Source organism: Dermacentor andersoni, chromosome 4 (genome assembly GCF_023375885.2).
Source record: "Dermacentor andersoni chromosome 4, qqDerAnde1_hic_scaffold, whole genome shotgun sequence".
Lineage (NCBI taxonomy): Eukaryota > Metazoa > Arthropoda > Arachnida > Ixodida > Ixodidae > Dermacentor > Dermacentor andersoni.
In genome coordinates this window covers 31,519,155-31,537,604 of record NC_092817.1, presented here as the reverse complement: position 1 = coordinate 31,537,604, position 18,450 = coordinate 31,519,155, and the positions used below count along the sequence as shown (strand labels likewise).

General features: G+C 48.0%; 1 long non-coding RNA gene across 1 annotated transcript in view; it reads left to right on the top strand.

Annotated features, from left to right (window-relative positions):
- The window catches only part of LOC129386158 (uncharacterized), a 72,721-nt gene that overhangs the window by 28,664 nt on the left and 25,607 nt on the right, over positions 1-18,450 (top strand). The window contains exon 2 of the long non-coding RNA XR_008613618.1: positions 11,752-11,850. This is a non-coding gene — a long non-coding RNA (uncharacterized lncRNA). The remainder of the gene's footprint in view (positions 1-11,751; positions 11,851-18,450) is intronic.

The following is an 18,450-nucleotide window of genomic DNA, read 5'->3' as shown; positions in this document are numbered from 1 at the left end:
TATAAAGTGTCACATTCTTTTTTTTCTTGTTCTTTCCTCTATGAATAAACGCTATGCATTTGACTAAGCCAACTGAGCAACCTGTGCAGTGACCGTGTGGAACCACTGAAGCGACTTGCGTGTTTTAAAAGTTGTAGTTAGTCGCTGCCCCTATATAAACAGTTTTTTGTTCTAGCTGCACCAACCTTTTTAGAAAGTGCCTGTTTAAAACGCTTGATCTGAGTTACTCGATGAGACGGCCATTGCTTCTACAACAAATCTAAGTACTTGATTAAATAATTAGTCTCGAAAATTTCAGAACTTTGAAAATTAATGTCTTGAAACTGGTGCAGTTCTAAGAATTCGGTCAGGGTGGATATGCCTTGCGAACTCACTAGCTACCATTCATAGAATAAATTAGAATTACCTGAGAATTACCTGAAAATTAAGAATTACCTGAAAATTTAATTGGCGTAATTATTCTAATTTATCAACTAAGCACTTTTATTTCTCGTTGAAGTAATGGACACCTCATCGAGTAATTTAGATCAAGGGTTAGAACTGTGCTATGCATCACAGGCAACTTTTTTTTTACTTTGGTGCAGCTTAACAAAAGCACGCTGTATAGTCTCCTTGACGCTATCACATCTCACGAAAACTACATTTCGGAAAACTTAATGCTAAAGATTGCACTCCCTCCACATCTACATTTCTTAAGCACACATATGGGTGACCTCAGCAAATTCCGTGCGCTTCATCCCTGCTAGTGAATACGGCCGTTAGAAGCACGGAACTGTGGAGAGGGAAACAAGTCGCTTTGACTAATGAGAATCGCGGTGGGCTCATTACATGCTCCTACTTAGGCATGCAGCACGTCCATATGAATGCGCATATTAGAGGAAACGCAAAGCAGGTTGAGATGTAACCTGGATTACCGTACATATGCATGCAGCATTCCTGTGCCAGGGACAGTGGCTCTGCGACGAGGTAAAGCATTTTCCATAAGGACAAATTTCCATAAGGACATTTCTGATCCCCCTCAGCTGTCCTGTGGCTAAGACCAACGCCGATTGATCTGTATAATGAAATCCTGAGCAATAGCGCGTTCTTATTTGAGATACAAGAGCCCATACGAAATTGGCTTGCGCACATCTCTCTAAGAAAGTTCGCTAGTAAGTTAACCTCAGGAAACCGGCGCGGTTAGGACGGCGAGTATACGTTCGTTGCAGGGCGAATTTGTTAGGATGAAAAGTACTTAAACTTGAGTAGCATTTCAAATTTTGAACGTGGGGACCCGGGACTCAGCGACGTGTATATAGACATGCGGAGGCGGGTCGCGGTGCGCGTCCTCCCTCTCCCTTCCTCCCTACCCCACCCAAAAAAATTTCTATACAGGCTACTTGGCATAAAACGATGTGCGACAGCGCCCCCTCTCGCCGGTGAAGTCGATGGTACTAGCGTTCAGTATGACCCCACGGTGGTGGTAATGGTGGCACTGTGGGGAAGGGGAGCGTTCTCGCATTCTTCCCTTGAAACTGCTAGCACTTTGAGACCTTGTAGTTTAAACGCGACACCTTTTGTCGAAGACGCAGACGCTTTTCTTTTGTCCACCCCCCTCCCTCCCCAAAAATAAAATAGACGTTGTCTTTCATCGACGTCAATTAGACGTCGAATCGCCTTCCACTTTTTTCTTGTACTCGATCGGGTGGTCGGTCTCTCGGTCTTTATTGCGATCATAACCAGTGGCATATCCAGAAATTTTGTTCGGGGGTGGCTCACGTTGCAGCTCGGCCTCCTCCTTATATCAAATCATTAATAGGGATCAAATGATTAACAGGGATCAAATACATTAATAATAACTGCATTGCCATTGCCAAAGATGCTGCAAACCAGTTACTGAACGCTACGCACTGTCAATAAAAGTAAAATATGTACTTTTTTCGCTAAAGAATATACTCATATGTCCCAAAAATTGTGCCCGAAATAACTGATATCAATGCTTCTATGTTTTTTGTCTATTGAACGGTAGGAATGTGCCTGGAGTGTCCATATAATTGCTATCGCAAAATTATAATAAGAGTATCCAGCAACTGTAGCGTCCTGTGGCCCATTACTTTCCGCAAAAGAAGTCACAAAATCAAACTTTCACCATGCGATTATTCGCTGCGCCGAAACGACGTCTTTCTTTCTTTTTGTGGGGTCGGGGCACTGAAAAGAAGAAAAAAACGCGAAGGAAAGCGTGTTGGCCACAATCGAATTCCTAATTTGGGCGCCTAATGTGGCTACCCAAGGAATATCGAAGAAAACGTGAGACGCTCGGTCCACAGAGAACCATAGGCCTACTGCTCGGTATCCTACATCGGCGAGACAAGACATTGTGGAGAGGTTGCGCTCAAGCGAACGCGTTGCAATCCGTCGAGTCCTCACAGTGATGGCGGCGAGCGACCATTGTTTCTTTTTCTCGTCTGCTAGACAGAAAGCATCCAAAACTCTGCCAAGAGAAAATCCCCTCGGCCAGAGAAAAACGAACGCGCACCGAAGTACGCCACGTGGTGGTCGGGACAACACGAGAAAAACGCATGTGCTCTGGCAGGCTCTGGCAGCCCGCAGGTAGCGTAGGGTAGCGGGCTACCTACGGGGTAGCCGTAACGAGAACATGAAAATAGAAGAGGCTCTATGTGTCCTTGCGAATTAAAGTAAAAGTAGAAAAATAAGTGAGAGCGTAGTTACGTTTGCTGGCTTTAGTAACTTGACCCCCACCTTATGTAACCTCGTGCTCATCGACCTGGTTCATACCGTTCCGCAATCCGTCCATGTGTCGATCTATACAGACGATGTATGCATTTGGTCATCAGGAGCGACGCGCCCCCAGGTGCGCGCCAGACTTCAAAAAGCGGCCACACTAACATCAGGTTATCTTCGAGCACGAGGTCTGGAGGTGTCCTCCGAGAAGTGCTCTATGGTCGCTTTCACGCGCAAAGCAATGAGACCGTACGTTGTCAGAATTAATGGACAGCCTATTGCCCTACGAGAAGACTCACCGCTTTCTAGGAGTGATAATAGATCGAGACCTCTCCTGGAGTCCTCATGTCTCCTACCTAAAAAGGAAACTAGTCATGATAACCCACGTGCTCAGATGTCTTGCAGGAGAGTCATGGGGTGCGTCTGTGAGTGCAATGCTCCATCTCTATAACGCACTGTTCCTGAGTCTCCTACGCTATTTCCTCAGGCTCCTGAGTCTCTTACCGCTCCTACGCTGGGACCGGTAAGAACAACATCCGTGCCCTCCAGTCTGTGCAAGCTCAAGCTCTGCGAATTTGTCTTGACCTTCCCTGGTGTGCATACACGGCAGCAATAAGAGCAATCGCGCATGACCACCCCATCGATACGTATATTCAAGTCGACACTTTAAGGATGCACATCAGGCACTTCGCCCGACTTCCATTGCATCATTTCGCCTCCCTTCCTGCCGCTCGACCTTGTTCAGCGTTTAGAAGAATTATTGCCCCCAACAATAGAACTTTACCGTTTAACATACCGTCTGCAACACGACCATTTCTACCGCTGTGGTACCTGTATCCACTCCAGGCCCTTCTTGTCATTCCCGGCATCAAAAAGTTAACGGAGATGTCATCTTTCGCCCTCAAACCAACCGTGCTTTCACTCCTACATGAGAAGCACAAAGAACGCATCCACGTTTACATGGACAGTTCTGTCTCCTCTAAAAGTTCAGATGGAGCACTGGTAATCCCCGCAAAAATCTGTCACCATCAAGTTCAAGACGTCTCACATTACATCATCGACGACCGCAGAGCTCGCAGCTATTCGTGCTGCTCTGGAGTTTAGTAGCCGCAAATCATCGCATTCGGGGTCCATCTTATGTGACTCCAAGGCACCCCTCCAGTGTCTGCTGTCCCCTTTCAACCAGGGACCTAATGTGCAATTAGTCGCAGACACCAAACTACTCCACCACCACACAATCGACAGAGGGCACAACATCATCTACCATTGTATACCGGGTCACTGCGGAATTTCGGGAAATCACAGTGTGGATGACGCTCCTCGATCGGCCCACGATGGTGCCCATATTATACCAATACCACTGTCAAGAACAGATGCAGCCACAAGTCTTCGCTCCCTCCGGAATCATAGAATCTGTGAAACACAAGTGAATTCACGAACGCACGTCTCCACAGATTGGATCCACGTCTGCAACTCCGTCTTCCACCAGGGTTGCCACGAGCGGAAGCAACCCTTCTGTGCCACCTGTGGCTCGGCGTGGCACTCACGAACTCCTATTCCGTTCACATTGGAATGGCCGACATCCCTACTTGCGACAACTGCGACTGCGAGGAGACGATCGCGCACCTCTTCTGTGACTGTTCCCGTTACTATGTGCCAAGAAAATCGCTCCTGACCGCGCTCGAAAAACTGGATCATCGCCCCTTCACAGAAGAAAAAGTTCTAGGACACTTAAAAATTGTAACAGTGGAAACACATGCATCCACAAAGTAACAAGGACTAGACACAAGCGCTGTCCTCCTTGTTACTTTGTGGATACATGTGTTTGTGCTGTTACAATTTTGAAGTCAAGTATGCACCAACTCCCCCAGAAACAAGTTTTAATGAAGTACCTTTCTAGGACACTGGTCCGGAAGGATTTCGGCACTCAAGGCTTTAAGGGCTTTGTTGAAGTTTTTAAGCGCTTGTGCATTGTGCGACCGTCTTTGAATGTTGTAGCGCGTAGCATCGTGTTACTGTGTGAATTTTTGTCAGTTTTATTTTTCTTCTTTCTCCTTTTATTCTCTTTAGCCCTTTCCTCAGCAGAGGGTAGCCAGCCGGTACTTACACTGGCTAAGCTCCCTGTCAAACCTCACCTTCTGCCTCTCCCTCTCTCTCTTAACATGGATGCTTTGGCGCAGGTGAAAAAAATGTTGATATTCTTTTCTGTGACATGACGGCACAAATGAACAACCACAACGCTTCGTGTCATCGTAACTCGCTGCCTGCTTTGTCAACTTCCCCGATAGTATGTTGATTTGGCTTGTCTCTTTATATCGTCCGATGTACAACTTTAGAAAAGTCAATGCACGTTTGGCGTCAAATGCTCATAACAACATTAAACCCACATCATTACAGAATTGAAAATCTAAAGCACAACTTTGGAAATGTCAGTGCACCTTTCGCATAAAAAGTTTATGAGAATTTTATGCCCATAAAGTTTCGGAATTAAAATCTATGCGCTCCGTATAATCCGCGGCCTCCGCAAGATGCCGCGACGAGCCCGCTTGCCATCAAAGCGCCCTTGAAACATTGTGCTCGGACGGGGTGCCTTGCATTATGTGACTCCACGGGTGCATGGGCGTTGCGACGAAATCCAGCGCGAGTTCGCAATGTTCGCGCCGAAATGTCTTTTCGACCGTGAAAAACAAATTCTAGACAAAATACAGAATGATTTCCGGCGCCGGGGGTTGTTTTGGTCGGCGGTGCATGACAGCACGAAAAAATTTCGGGGGGGGGGGGACTTATAGGGCTTCAGCCCTCCCCCCGGCTACGCCCCTGATCATAATCGAAGTAACAATGGCGAAAACCTTACAAAATGCAATCTCAGAGTTAGAACTGTCGACAGGGACCTCATAATCATTTTGTAGATATAAATTAATAGCAGCAGGAGCAGGAGTGCGACATTTCAGCGAACAGTTGCAGAGAAAGTACAAAGACTTAAATAGTTTAGCAGTAAAAAGTAAAGTAAGTGCAGGTAAATTATTCAATCAGTACTGCTAAAGATAAAAGCGACGCAATCACGAACATAGTACAAAATTAAGTGCACGAGCAGACACATTCCGAAATTTAAATCACCACTGTATGAAAAGTCAACCTTCCGAAAAAGCTTGTATAATAAATAAACATAAAGCATGAAAATTGACAATATGGTCACATAGGGAATTAAAGAGGCTTTCGACACTTCTTGAAAACAATAAAAAATCGTAGCCAATCTGTAAACGTGGTTCTTGTGAACATACGAGACAAATATAATCGCACTGCATGCTCAAGAGAACTTACAATCCGTTTGTGAGAATTGGCAGTTTCGCCCGAAGGGCAAAATACTGGCGACTCCAATAGCAAGGCCTATCGTTGCGCTTTAAGGAAGGAAGGAAGGAAAAAGTAGAGAAGGAAAGGCAGGGAGGTTAACCAGTTTAGCGTAACCGGCTTGCTACCCTACACATGGGAGAGGGATGGGGGCGATGAAAGATGGGGAAGGGGGAGAGAGAGAGAGAGAGCACATAGCACAGCACACAAACATCGTCCGGTAGAGTCCATCAATCTGGCATTGTACGTGATAACACTGTCAGAGCCGCTTGTCCAATCCCGTCTCTTTCAAAAACTGAAGCAGTCCCTTCGTCGCCTTCACCTGCGATGTCTTCTGTCGGCGGCATGTGAAAATCGTGTCGAGGGACAATGGTCTAGTGTCAAGGTGCGCGAGAACGGATGCCAGGGACTGTCGCTGAACATTATATTCAGGACAGTCGCACAGAATGTGTTGCAGCGTCTCCTCGCAAAGACAGGCATTGCAGAGAGCGTTGTCGGCCATTCCAATGCGGAATGAGTAAGATTTCGTGAAAGCCACCCCTAACCATAAGCGATAAAGCAGAGTCGCCTCGCTTCGGCGGAGTCCAGTTGGCATATAGAGATGCATCAAAGAGGGCAGGTGGTATTGACGGTTGCTCTGGTTGGTCTGGCTGTTTGGTGTGCACCATGAAGAGAGCGTCATCTCCTGTGCAAGCACTCGAAGTCTGCTAGCTGCGTCGGATCGTGAAAGCGGTATGGCCTCTTCTTGTGCGTCTTCAAGAGCTGCCCGAGCGGCATTATCGGCGTCTTCGTTTCCAGTGACGCCGCAGTGACTTGGCAGCCACTGAAACGTCACGTGGTGTCCTTTCTCCTGTGATGTATGGAGTAGGCATCTAATATCGAATACGAGCTGTTCAAATGGCCCGCGACGCAGAGCTGATAGTATAGATTGTAGGGCTGCCTTTGAGTCGCTGAAGATGGACCATTGTCGAGGTGGCTCCCGACTGACGAAACGGAGTGCAGCGCGAAGAGCAGCTAGTTCAGCAGATGTCGACGTTGTCGGGTGGTCAGTCCTGAAGCTGATGGTAATAGCTTTTGCTGGGACAACCACAGCACCGGACGAACACTGGGTGTTTGTGGAACCATCAGTATAAATGTGTTCACTGTCCGCGTACCTCTCGTGCAGAAGAAGCAGAGACAGTTGTTTGAGGACAGGCGACGACAGTTCAGACTTTTTTCCGATTCCTGGTACACTGAGATGTACTGTGGGGCTGATAAGACACCAAGGGGGTATCGATGGTTTAGATGCAGCGGTGAAGCCCGAGGGAAGTTTGTCGTTGTACTTGTTGATAGTTTTAGAGAATGATGATTGGTGCCTGTCTGAAGGTAGTGCTGCAAGGTGGTGATAGGGGGCACGTGCAAAATGTCTGATGTGCGTTCTCAGGGCTTCCACCGTAATGTGAGTTCGCATTGGATGGTCCCGAGCAATCGCAAGAGTCGCCTCTGTTGACGTACATCTGGGCAAACCAAGGCAGACTCTGAGTGCTTGAGCTTGTACTGCCTGCAGAACACGAATATTTGTCTTGCAGGTGTTGTTCAGTACAGGTAGACTGTATCTTAAAAAACCGAGAAAGAGAGCTCTGTAGAGTTTAAGCATTGCGTCTACTGACATCCCCCACGTCTTCCCTGTCAAGTATTTGAACAACTGGGAAGTAGCTGTCAGGCGCCGTTTCATGTAGGCCACGTGTGGGCTCCAACAGAGGTCTCGGTCAATAATGACGCCAAGGAATCTGTGGTTTCGGACATAGGAAATGGTCCGCCCATTGATTGAGATGACATAAGGCGTCATCGGTTTCCGAGTAAATGCGACTAGTGCGCATTTTTCAGGTGAAATGCTGAGACCCTGTTTACACAAGTAGTTCGCTGTCAAAGTGGCCGCTCTTTGAAGTCGCGCACGTATCTGAGGACGTGTGACTGCCGAAGTCCAGACACAGATGTCGTCAGCGTATGTTGAAATCTTGATGGTAGTTGGCAAGCATTCAGCAAGTCCAACAAGAGCGAGGTTGAATAGCGTCGGGCTGAGAGCACCGCCTTGAGGAACGCCCCTGCTGGTATAGCGTCGCGTAGTTGGGCCATCGTCAGTTAACACATAGAATGATCTTGCAGACAGGTAACTTGCAATCCACAAGAAAACTCGACCACCTAGGCCAACCGTCGCAAGAGCGTCGAGAATGGCCTCATGTAATACGTTATCATATGCCCCTTTCACATCTAAGAATAAAGCTGCAGATAAACGCTTACGGGACCTTTCGTGCTGGACATATGAAACGAGATCAACTACACTGTCGATGGAAGAGCGGTCACGTCGGAAACCAGCCATGGAAAGCGGATAAATCTTGTAAAATTCAAGGTACCATTCCAGGCGGCCAAGGATCATCCGTTCCATTATCTTTCCTACACAGCTGGCCAGTGCTATTGGGCGGTAAGAGGTGAGTTCTAATGGGGATTTGCCCTGCTTTAAGAGTGGCACCAGGCGGCTTACTTTCCATTCGTCAGGAACATTTCCCTCCTGCCATGAGGAGTTGTAAAGGCTCAACAATTCTATCCGTGCGGACTCTCCGAGATAGCACAAGGCCCGGTATGATATACCATCTGGACCCGGAGATGATGAGCGCCTGCAGAGAGCTAGTGCCGCTTCGAGCTCCTCCATTGTAAAAGGAAGGTCCATGCGGCAATCACGGGAATGGGGGACGTCAGCTCGGGCTGGAGGATCTGGACGAGTCGCTTGGTCTGCGATCCGCGCACAAAAGTCTTCTGCGACATCGATGTCTTGCCGCCCTTGGAAAAGCGCTAGCGCCTTGAATGGAAAACGCCGTTCCGGAAGGCAACGCAGACCTTGCACCGTTTTCCAAATGTGAGACAGTGGCTTGCGAGGGTCGAGTGTCTGGCAAAACGTTGCCCACCGTTCCGACGCTAATCTATCCATACGACGCTGAATCTTCTTTTGCATCCTCCTGGCTGCCCTAAGGTCATGGATTGATTTTGTACGTCGATATCGACGTTCCGCCCGGCGACGAAGCGCTCGAAGTCGCTCTAATTCTATGTCGAAGTCATTTCGCGTGGAAGAGATCGTCATCATGCGAGTGGCGTTTTGCATCGTCATTTTAATCGTTTGCTCTAACCCAGAGGGTAGGCCCTCGCGGCAGGCATCTTCCATCTCAGATTTGAAGTTGGCCCATTGAATCGTCCGAATGGTATTCCGTGAGCCTGATGTAGACGACAAGCCTTTGATGTTCAGATAGGTGGGAATGTGGTCACTCCCATGTGTCTCAATGTCTGGAAACCACTTCACACATCTGGCGAGAGAGTTGGAGACGAAAGCAAGGTCGAGGCAGCTGCCGTATGTCACGCCTCGAAGAAAGGTGGGGCTACCATCGTTCAGGAGAGTAAGGCCATAGTTGTGGGCGATACTTGCCAATCTTCGTCCTCTTGCATTTGTCCTTGTACTTCCCCATGCTGGATGGTGCGCATTGAAATCTCCTATGATGACCCATGGGGCGGGACAAACACTCAAGATATCCTCAAATCTTTTGGTATTGAAATTGCTGGAAGGCGATATATACACGCCTATGAGAGTAAACAAGAGTTTGTTCTTTTTAACTGTGATGCATATATATTGATTGTCGTCGTGGGGCGCAATTGGTTGCAAAACATAGGTGAGTTCACGACGAACAAAAACGACGATTTTGCTGCATGCACCGTTTGTTGATGACATGATAAACTCGTATCCTGACAGTCTTATTGGTTTCGACAAGTTGGGCTCACAAATGACGATGAGTGGAAACCCATTGGTGTAGACAAACTGACGAAAATCTGAAATTCGTGATTTTAGCCCTCTGGCGTTCCACTGGATGACGGACGCTGCTTTGACTTCTTTCCGGAAGGATGGGGTATGAGTAGCCATCTTTCTAGTTGAGGGATGCAAGCACTGGGCTTAAGGCGTCCAACACTTTAAGTGCGCTTCGAGCAGATGGTGTCCTCATGTCCACTAAAAGCGCTCGAATGGCCTCCATGAGAGAACGTAGCACCGAGATGACTTGACGGTCTGTTTTGGGTGAATCATCCATGGCCGGAGAAGGATCAGGTGGGGCCCCGACCTTCTGAGGTTCTTTCGCAAGGGAGCGGCTCGGTAGCGTAGGCCATTCCTCTAAAGATAGAGTCTTTTCTGCTTCCTTCGTGGAAGTGGTGGGCCCTTTCGCGGCGCGGCTAACTGGCACCGCAGAGGAGTGGGTACTGTCACTTCGCGCATGCGTCTTCTTCGAAGACGTACGATGGTGCCGACGTCGACGCCGACGCCGGACTACTTTGGCAGCCTCCCTGTGGGCCGAATTGTCTCTGGCCATTTGCTTGAGAACCGCGCGTTCCCTCTTGATGCGGGGACAGTCTTTCGACGAGGCCGCGTGAGGGCCGCTACAGTTGGCACACTTCAGGACCGTGGCCCCGCAGGTCTGTTCTGCATGAGGTTCAGCGCAACGGGGACACAGTAGCGAGTTGGGACACACGCCCTTGACGTGTCCTAGCCTGAAACACTGATGGCATTGAAGCGGCTTCTGGATGAATGGTCGAACCGGATGTCGAAAATGTCCGACTTTAACGTGGGATGGGATACAATCCCCCTTGAATATTACTTTTACGCAGCGCGTATTCCCAAGGCGGCGCACTTGCGTAATGATCGTGCCTTCGTATGCCGGCTTGATGAGGCTAGGTAAGTCATCATTAGGAATGGCTATGTCGATGTCGTAAATCACACCGGCTATGGATGTGTCGTCGATCGGGATAAAGGGGCGCATTTTGATTCCGCCTAGCTCCGTGATCGCTTGAAGTTTTCCAAGCGCAGTCGCGTTGAACACATCTATGGCGAGTATATTCTTGCGTGGATTTATTCTTATATCTTTAATTTGATCCGGCACCGCACGTTCCAGAAAAATGGATAGGGCTTGCCTGTTCAGCAATCGTAGGTTGCTTGATGGCTCTTCCGGCATATAGATGATGACGTGTGGCCAGCGCGCAGGCCTTAACTTCATAGTCGTTGTGCTCGCAGGAGTTGACGGCGCTGCGTTGACGATTTTTCTTCTCGCCCTCTTACTCCGGACGGGTATGAAGCCGTCGTCGGATGAGTCGTCCGACATGGAGTACAGCTCGGTGTCTTCGGTGTCACTGGGGGAGCCAACTCGCTTCCTTGCGGTTGACGGCTGTGATGACGTCTGGCCAGGCGGGCCTCTAGCATGCTCCGCGTCCATGGCTGCAAGACGGGGAGGCGAGGCACCTCGAAAGCCGAAGATTTTACCAAAAATTCACAGAGCACAGAAACAAGTGTTCTGCCAAGAAGACACTTCGTCGTTGCGCTTTAAGTTCTGAATATGTACGGGGCCTCATGGCGACGCCAATGTCGAAGTGAGAAGAAAAAAAGCTCGAGACATAATGCTTACAGCGGTGGACTTTTGCACTAGGGGACCTAAGTTAGGTACCACCGTTGGGCACGTAATCCTGGTCTCTTTTTTATAGGTGTGAGCTATCCAGCAGCACCCAACAGCAACCGCGACGGTCAGAAAAGTGTTCTGTAAGAAAGTTTCACGCTAACATACCACTGCCGAAGATGCTCCTGCTGAGATCGAGGAATGAATGAATAACTTTATTTCGCAGGATTAAAACCCTGCAGCATCTGCGGGGATGGGAGGCGACAGAGAACTAGCTGCGTGCTCAAGCGGCTACCCGACAGAAGTCCCCCTGATTTCAATGAAGGTAACGCCCTTCGCTTTTTACTTTCTTTTTAAAAGAAGTTTTCAATTCACATATGAGTGCATCCTGCGAGAGTACTGTACTTGCAATTTTTCTCATGCAAACCAGCGAACGTAGCCCAAAAAGTCAGTCTGGTCGGTCATGTAGCTTTGATTTGAACGTTGCACGAATTCTTTCACCTTTCTACAATCTATAAATAAGAGCCAGATAGTGATTTGGTCGAGGCACGTGCCTTTTAATTTACTTTCTTCAATGGCAGCGTGCAAAACTAAGCACAAATAATGCAACAGTCATATTTATATACCGCACATCGCGCCTCTAGCTGTCGCTAGCCAGGCATACAGGCAAGTTATTTTTTTCTATAAGGCGAAGTTTTATTGCGATAGCAATTGTAGAGCCGCTCGAGGTGCATTCATGCCGTCGCCGTTGGCGTTGGCGTTGTCGTGCGCTCGCTATCGAACGTGCATGCACGACACACGTGCGGAGGGTTACAGGCGGTCACTGGAGACTCCTAGTGGCGTTTGACTAGAAAAGAGTTTTAGGACGCTTAAGCTTCGCTTTTAAGAGTGAAACGCGATAGCATTCAAAGATCCATGACTGCTTCTCACGCTTCTCGGCAACTGCAGCTTATGTAACCGTGATGTTTACCGAGAAACGCTGTGCACAAAGGCGAGTATTCTGGGGCGCGCCGCTCCTACTAAGACAAACCTCGAACGGCAGCTGGAAAACGGGCTTAATGTTTGAGTTTCCACGTAATAGAATCATATTTTCTCGAGTATTCAAATTACAATCCGAGGCTATAATGTGTGGAGGTTTTGTTTAAGTCGTGCATTGCGAATTTCACGACGCATTTTACTTTGAGAAATTCAGTTAATTCAGTAACGCCTATGCGCCAATCAGAGGGCGTGCGTGGATCGGGAAGCGTGGTTCGAGATGATACGGACAACGTCGTCGCCGCCGCCGCCGCTGCCACCGGATTTTCTGCGACGCGGGGCCCTTAACGCTGTCGCGTTAAAATGGCGAACCGAAGCGACGCACCATCAACGCTAGGGTCACTCGCCTCGGTGGCAGAGCAAGGGCAGCGTTCTGCCTTCCGCTGCTGACATGACCCTTGCGCCCACGTGCGCTATAAGCACGCTGATGTTCCCATTGAGCTGCTGCGTGTATAAACCTTACCTAGAATTTCGCTGGGTACTGACATACTGACTAACGCCGTTGGTTTCCTATCGGTCTCGTCTCGTACATCATCGAGTTGCGGCGCCTGCAGCACTACTGGCGGCACTCCTATTCACGCCAGTGTTGTGAACCTCTTTTCCGACGTTTCTGCCATTTACGGAGCGACGCGGCCCCCTCCATTCCTTGCCACAACACCATGCATATGGCGCTCGCCTGCGCGCATCCGTTAAAGCTGAGGTTGCCGCGAAGGCCGACAAGCAGTCGGGGATCGTTGAACGCTATCGCATTCCACTCTTAAAGGCAAAGATTAAGCGTCCTCCACATTTTTGTTTGTGCGACAGCACTATAGGTGAATGCATCCGACTGACTAATAATGTCGGCAGATCCCGAGGTCAAAGTAGACAGAGCCCTGGCAGCTAAAAGGCGTTGTCAACGCTGGCGTGATAAGGGGCGCCACCACTGGTCTTGCAGGTGTCGCACCTCGATGGTGCACTTTAAAACGCTCTGTTAGACTACACTTCCTTCGGGATCAGGCTTGATTTCGAAGGCAGTGCAGTCAAAGACGCTAGAAAGAGACGCTAGAAAGAGGCATGCCGGATACAAAAAAGTGGCGGTAACTTACCACGGTGTTAAAAAAGTGTGTTCATGGTGTAATGGTCAGAGCACTGGACTACTGTGCCGGAATACCGAAGATTGATCTCACCAGCGGTCAGGCATTTCTTTATGACAGTATAGGCGGGCTTCACCCACTTAGGAGGCGTCTAACCGAAAACTCGAGGTGCCCTGAACCTACGCGACTGAGTCAAAATGCGCACGAAATGGTGAATTTGAAAGAGATACGACCCGTCACTTTAATAAATGAAAGTGCGCGAAATCAAACCTAATGCACACTCTCACAGGCATCAAAATGTTACGATAATCACATTCTAAATTTGCTATCCTATACTAATAGAGTCGGTGGTGCTAAGCTCTGGCCTAGGTTTAGGATTATTGAATACCCTCGGCGAGTTTCTGAAGTTCTTAGTTATTAGGCATGTTTTTCCAATAACTTGCTTTTGTACAAACATTAAAATATCATCGGAACGCCGTGAAAGCGCTTCGGTGGTTCTCGCAATCCGCCGATCTGTGGGAATGCCTCTAATTGAAACGCGCCTCGTGTTCTTTTCTTTTTTACTTTTTTTCCTTTTTTATATCTCTCTCGCTCTCTCTCGTTGTCCTCTTTCCATCCCACATTTTCCCCATCCCAGTGCAGGGTAGCAAACCGGAAACTCGCATCTGGTTAGCATGCCCACCCTTGTTCTTCCCCTCTCTCTCTTCCTCTCTATCTACCTGCGGTTGCTTCTCAGTAATGAAGCCTTTGGGTATCAGGCAGTCTTATATAAACAGGTCTGTGTGCTTCGGTGATAGCTAAGAAGTCACAAGTTGATTTCGTGTTTCGATATGAAGAACAGATGTGCGATCGTTGGTGCTATGATACATTAACAGACATGGTACCGTGCTGTATAAGTCCGCTTGCTGGAGCTAGCAATCTGAAGCGCGGCCGACGTTTGCCTGCCATTTCTGATTGTGGCTCATAAATTCCACTCATTTGTTTATCACCATACTGGTATAATGCAAACCGATGACAGTATTCGGTGACAGTGACCGATTGTGATTGTGTGTCTATGCTCCTTCCTTTCCTTATCTCTACTTTGCTACCACTTTACCTCCTCCTCCCCTCTCTCCCCAGCGTAGGGTAGCCAACCGGATCTTTTTCTCTGGTTAACCTCCCTGCCTTTCCCCTTTCCTCTCTCTCTCTCTCTCTTTGGGATACCTTCCACGATGACGCGACTTTTCCATAGCTCAATGATATCTGGAAGATGACGAAGAAGAACCGGGAAGTCCGCAAAGAATCACGTGTCTATGATTAGTTGCAAATTCCATTCGGGCCAGCAGATCTCTTGGTGTTCAGTTTCAAAATGAGGTTCAGAACTTTTTCCAGAGTAATGTTGACCTATTGCATCATGAATGAACGATAGAGAGGCTGAGTTATCTCTAGTGGAGACCAACTAAAATTATATATTGAAAGCGCTGGAAATACTAGAAGGGTCATTAATGATGCTATTATTGCTTGTAAAAGAAGTAGAGGATGTTTCACCAGGTGAGATCGAGCTCCAGTATTCCTGAAGGTTAGATTTCAGCATTAGATGAAAGGTGAGTTCCATAAAATAAATCTGTTGTCGCAGCTGGTTTTGTGACGCAGTTTTTCGTCTTCTTCCGTAAATAGAGCATGACATGGCGAATTATTTGAATGGTATAAACGCCTTAACCTTGCAACGCGGCATGATGAATGCACTGTCACGATTAATCTAAGTTTTTTGCGTTTCTTTTTTTCTTCTTTTTGCCGGCGCGAAACGATCAGTACAGGACCTAAAAGTGCGCTCACATTTAGGTGCAAGGTGCAAACGTCACCTGACATACTCAGCGTGAGAAAGGAGTGAAGTCCATTTGCTAGCTCACCAATAACCGAAACATCGTGGGTCTGGAAAGGTACAAAAAGTAAAACGCTGGTTCTGAACTGGATGGTTGAGAGACACGAAGACAGCGTTATGATCGGAAATAGTGTCTATAAGTTTCACAGTTGTAAACTGATCCCGCTACTACGACACCAATAAATACCAAGTCACAAATGGCGTGGAGCCGCGTGTGAGTACGAACAGTTTGTTTTCAAGCGACGATGAGAAGTTCCGCATATCTCGATCATAAGTAGCAGCATTACGATTTTATAAGCACATAGAAGGCCAACGAAAACCAGGACCGTCGAAGTCATCTAATGAGTGGTCACCTATGAGGACGAAATTGAAAATGGTGAGATTGTGTTCCTGTATAAACCACTCAAAAGATCGTAACAGTTCGGGCGAACTTTTCGGGAGGACAGCATAGAGTACGCAAACATTCTCTCTTTAGCACCCCTCTGCAAACACGTTCGCAGTGCAAGGCAGTCGATTGTGCGGCAGCAGAGCCTCGCTCATTCTCGTCGCGTCCTTCCTTGCTTTGAATTCCGGGCGGGCTTGTAAACATAGCCGCTCGGTGACATCAGCGCGGGTTCATTACAGGTTCCACACCGCCGAAAAGCCCTGTCTGTCACACACACCAGTATTGAACACGGCACACCCACCCAGCCAACCCTCGTGCGTGGCGCTAGCTCTAATTACGGCGAAGTGGGAAACTCGTCAACTGGCGCGGTCATCGCTTCGAAGTCGAAGCACGTGGACTTGCGGGCCGCGCCTTGCTTTAGACGAGCGCCCCCTTTTAGGAAATATACGGAGTGACATGCGCTAACTTCGAGGAGATGCAACGATGACGAGGCAGTGTAAAATGATGAGTGGTGAGTGACTCAGCAGTTATGGTTTTCTCCTGCTAAGAATAGGGTAGCGGGTGTTTGTTTGTCGTCCGTGTCAGTCAAATTCTGATTGGGGGCGGTATTTATTTATTTATTTTATTTTCAATACTGCCAGTCTCTTTATCGAGACCATAGCAGGTGGGCATATTGTTACAATGTAAGCGTTGATACAACATTTTTCATAGAACATGTGTTACAAAGTACAATAAACTAGATACGCTACATGTAGCTACACAGTACAGTCTGGAAAAATACAATATGCAAAAGAAAGACATCGTTTCATGCGGATAATTAGTGAAGTCAACTATAACGATAAAACTGATGCTATAAATACAATAAATTGGCATTAAATACAATCTTGTGAAATATAAATGCAACGCAACCATTTACAACCTAACAGTGTATAACTTAATACAACCTAACATAACATAACATAATATAGAGATCTAAACAATGTAAAAAGCAAATTTGCATAAGACTAAAATATTTCTAGCAGTTATTCCTTACTCTTTTCTATCGTGTTACTAAAAATTTATAGCGAGTCTATATCAGCTGTTGCGGAGTCGAGGTGGTTCCAATCCCTAACAGCAGTAGGGAAAAACGAGTCTCTAAATGTGTCCGTTTTACAAGGGTACTCTACTAAAGAGAGAGAAAACAAGGATAGGAAAGGCAGGGAGGTCAACCAGAACATCCGGCATCCGGTTTTCTACCCTACACTGGGGGTGGGGGAAAGGGGAATAGAAAGAGGAAGAAAGGGAGAGAGTAAGCACTGAGTACGTGTGGGAGGGACACCATACACAAGGACACTATAAACGGTCTCTTAAGCCGGTGCAGTTCAAGTACTGCACTACTGCACGAATCGCTTTTCGAGCCAGTGACGGGTGTGGCCATGGTCAGAGTATCTTTGACTCGTTCAACGGTCTCGAGTCCAGTCGGCGTAAAGTTGCCCGCAGACAGAGGCGTTGGACATCGTAGCGAGGGCAGGTACACAATAGGTGCTCGGTGGTCTCCTCGCACCCACAGGAGTCGCACATCGGGCTCTCGGCCATTCCCATACGGTAGGAGTATGCGTCCGTGAACGCCACTCCCAGCCACAAGCGACACAACAAGGTTGTTTCGCAGCGTGAAAGGCTAGATGGCAGTTGTAGCCATAGCGTGGGGTCCAGTTTACGTAATCTGCAATTGAAGGCAGTTGAAATCCAGAGATCTTGTGACTTCTTGGGTGCAAGTAGGCGAAGTTCCCTGGCAGCGTCCGACCTCGCCAAAGGTGTTGGACGCGTCTTGGTATCTTCGTGGGCACACCGGGCAGCCTTATCAGCTAGGTTGTTGCCGACGATGCCACAGTGAGCAGGGATCCATTGAAATATAATGTGGTGTCCTCTTTCCAGAGCATGGTGGTGCACTTCCCTGATGTCAGATATCATCTGCTCGTAAGTTCTGTGACATAATGCAGACTTGATGCTGTGAAGGGCTGCCTTGGAGTCACAAAATACGACCCATTTCTCTGTTGGCTCTTCGGTGATGTACATCATAGCGGCATGGAGAGCTGCAAGTTCTGCCGATGTAGATGTAGTCGCGTGAATGACGATTTCAATTTAACTGTAACATTCTTGGCTGGAACGATGAATCCGGCAGTTGAGCTGGTAGGTGAGGTCGAACCATCGGTATATATATGAATGTGGTCATGATACGTCTGGTGCAGTAATAGAAGCGTAAGTTGCTTCAGAGCGGGCGCTGGAAGATTGGACTTTCTTGTAATTCCAGGAATGGCAAAATTCACTTGAGGCTGTCGCAGGCACCACAGGGGAGAGGAAGGCTTCGCCGCCGGTATAAAAGATGCCGGTATGCACTCTTGATGAGCGCTAATCACTTGTGAAAAGGTTGCTTTAGGTCTCTCGGCTGGTAGAGCGGCCAAATGATGGTCGGGAATATCCTTGACAGATGGCAAATATGCGCCCTGAGAGAGTCGACAACTACATGTGTCTGGATTATAGGATCTCCCGCGATGGCGATTGTTGCTGCTGTTGAGGTGCACCGAGGCAGCC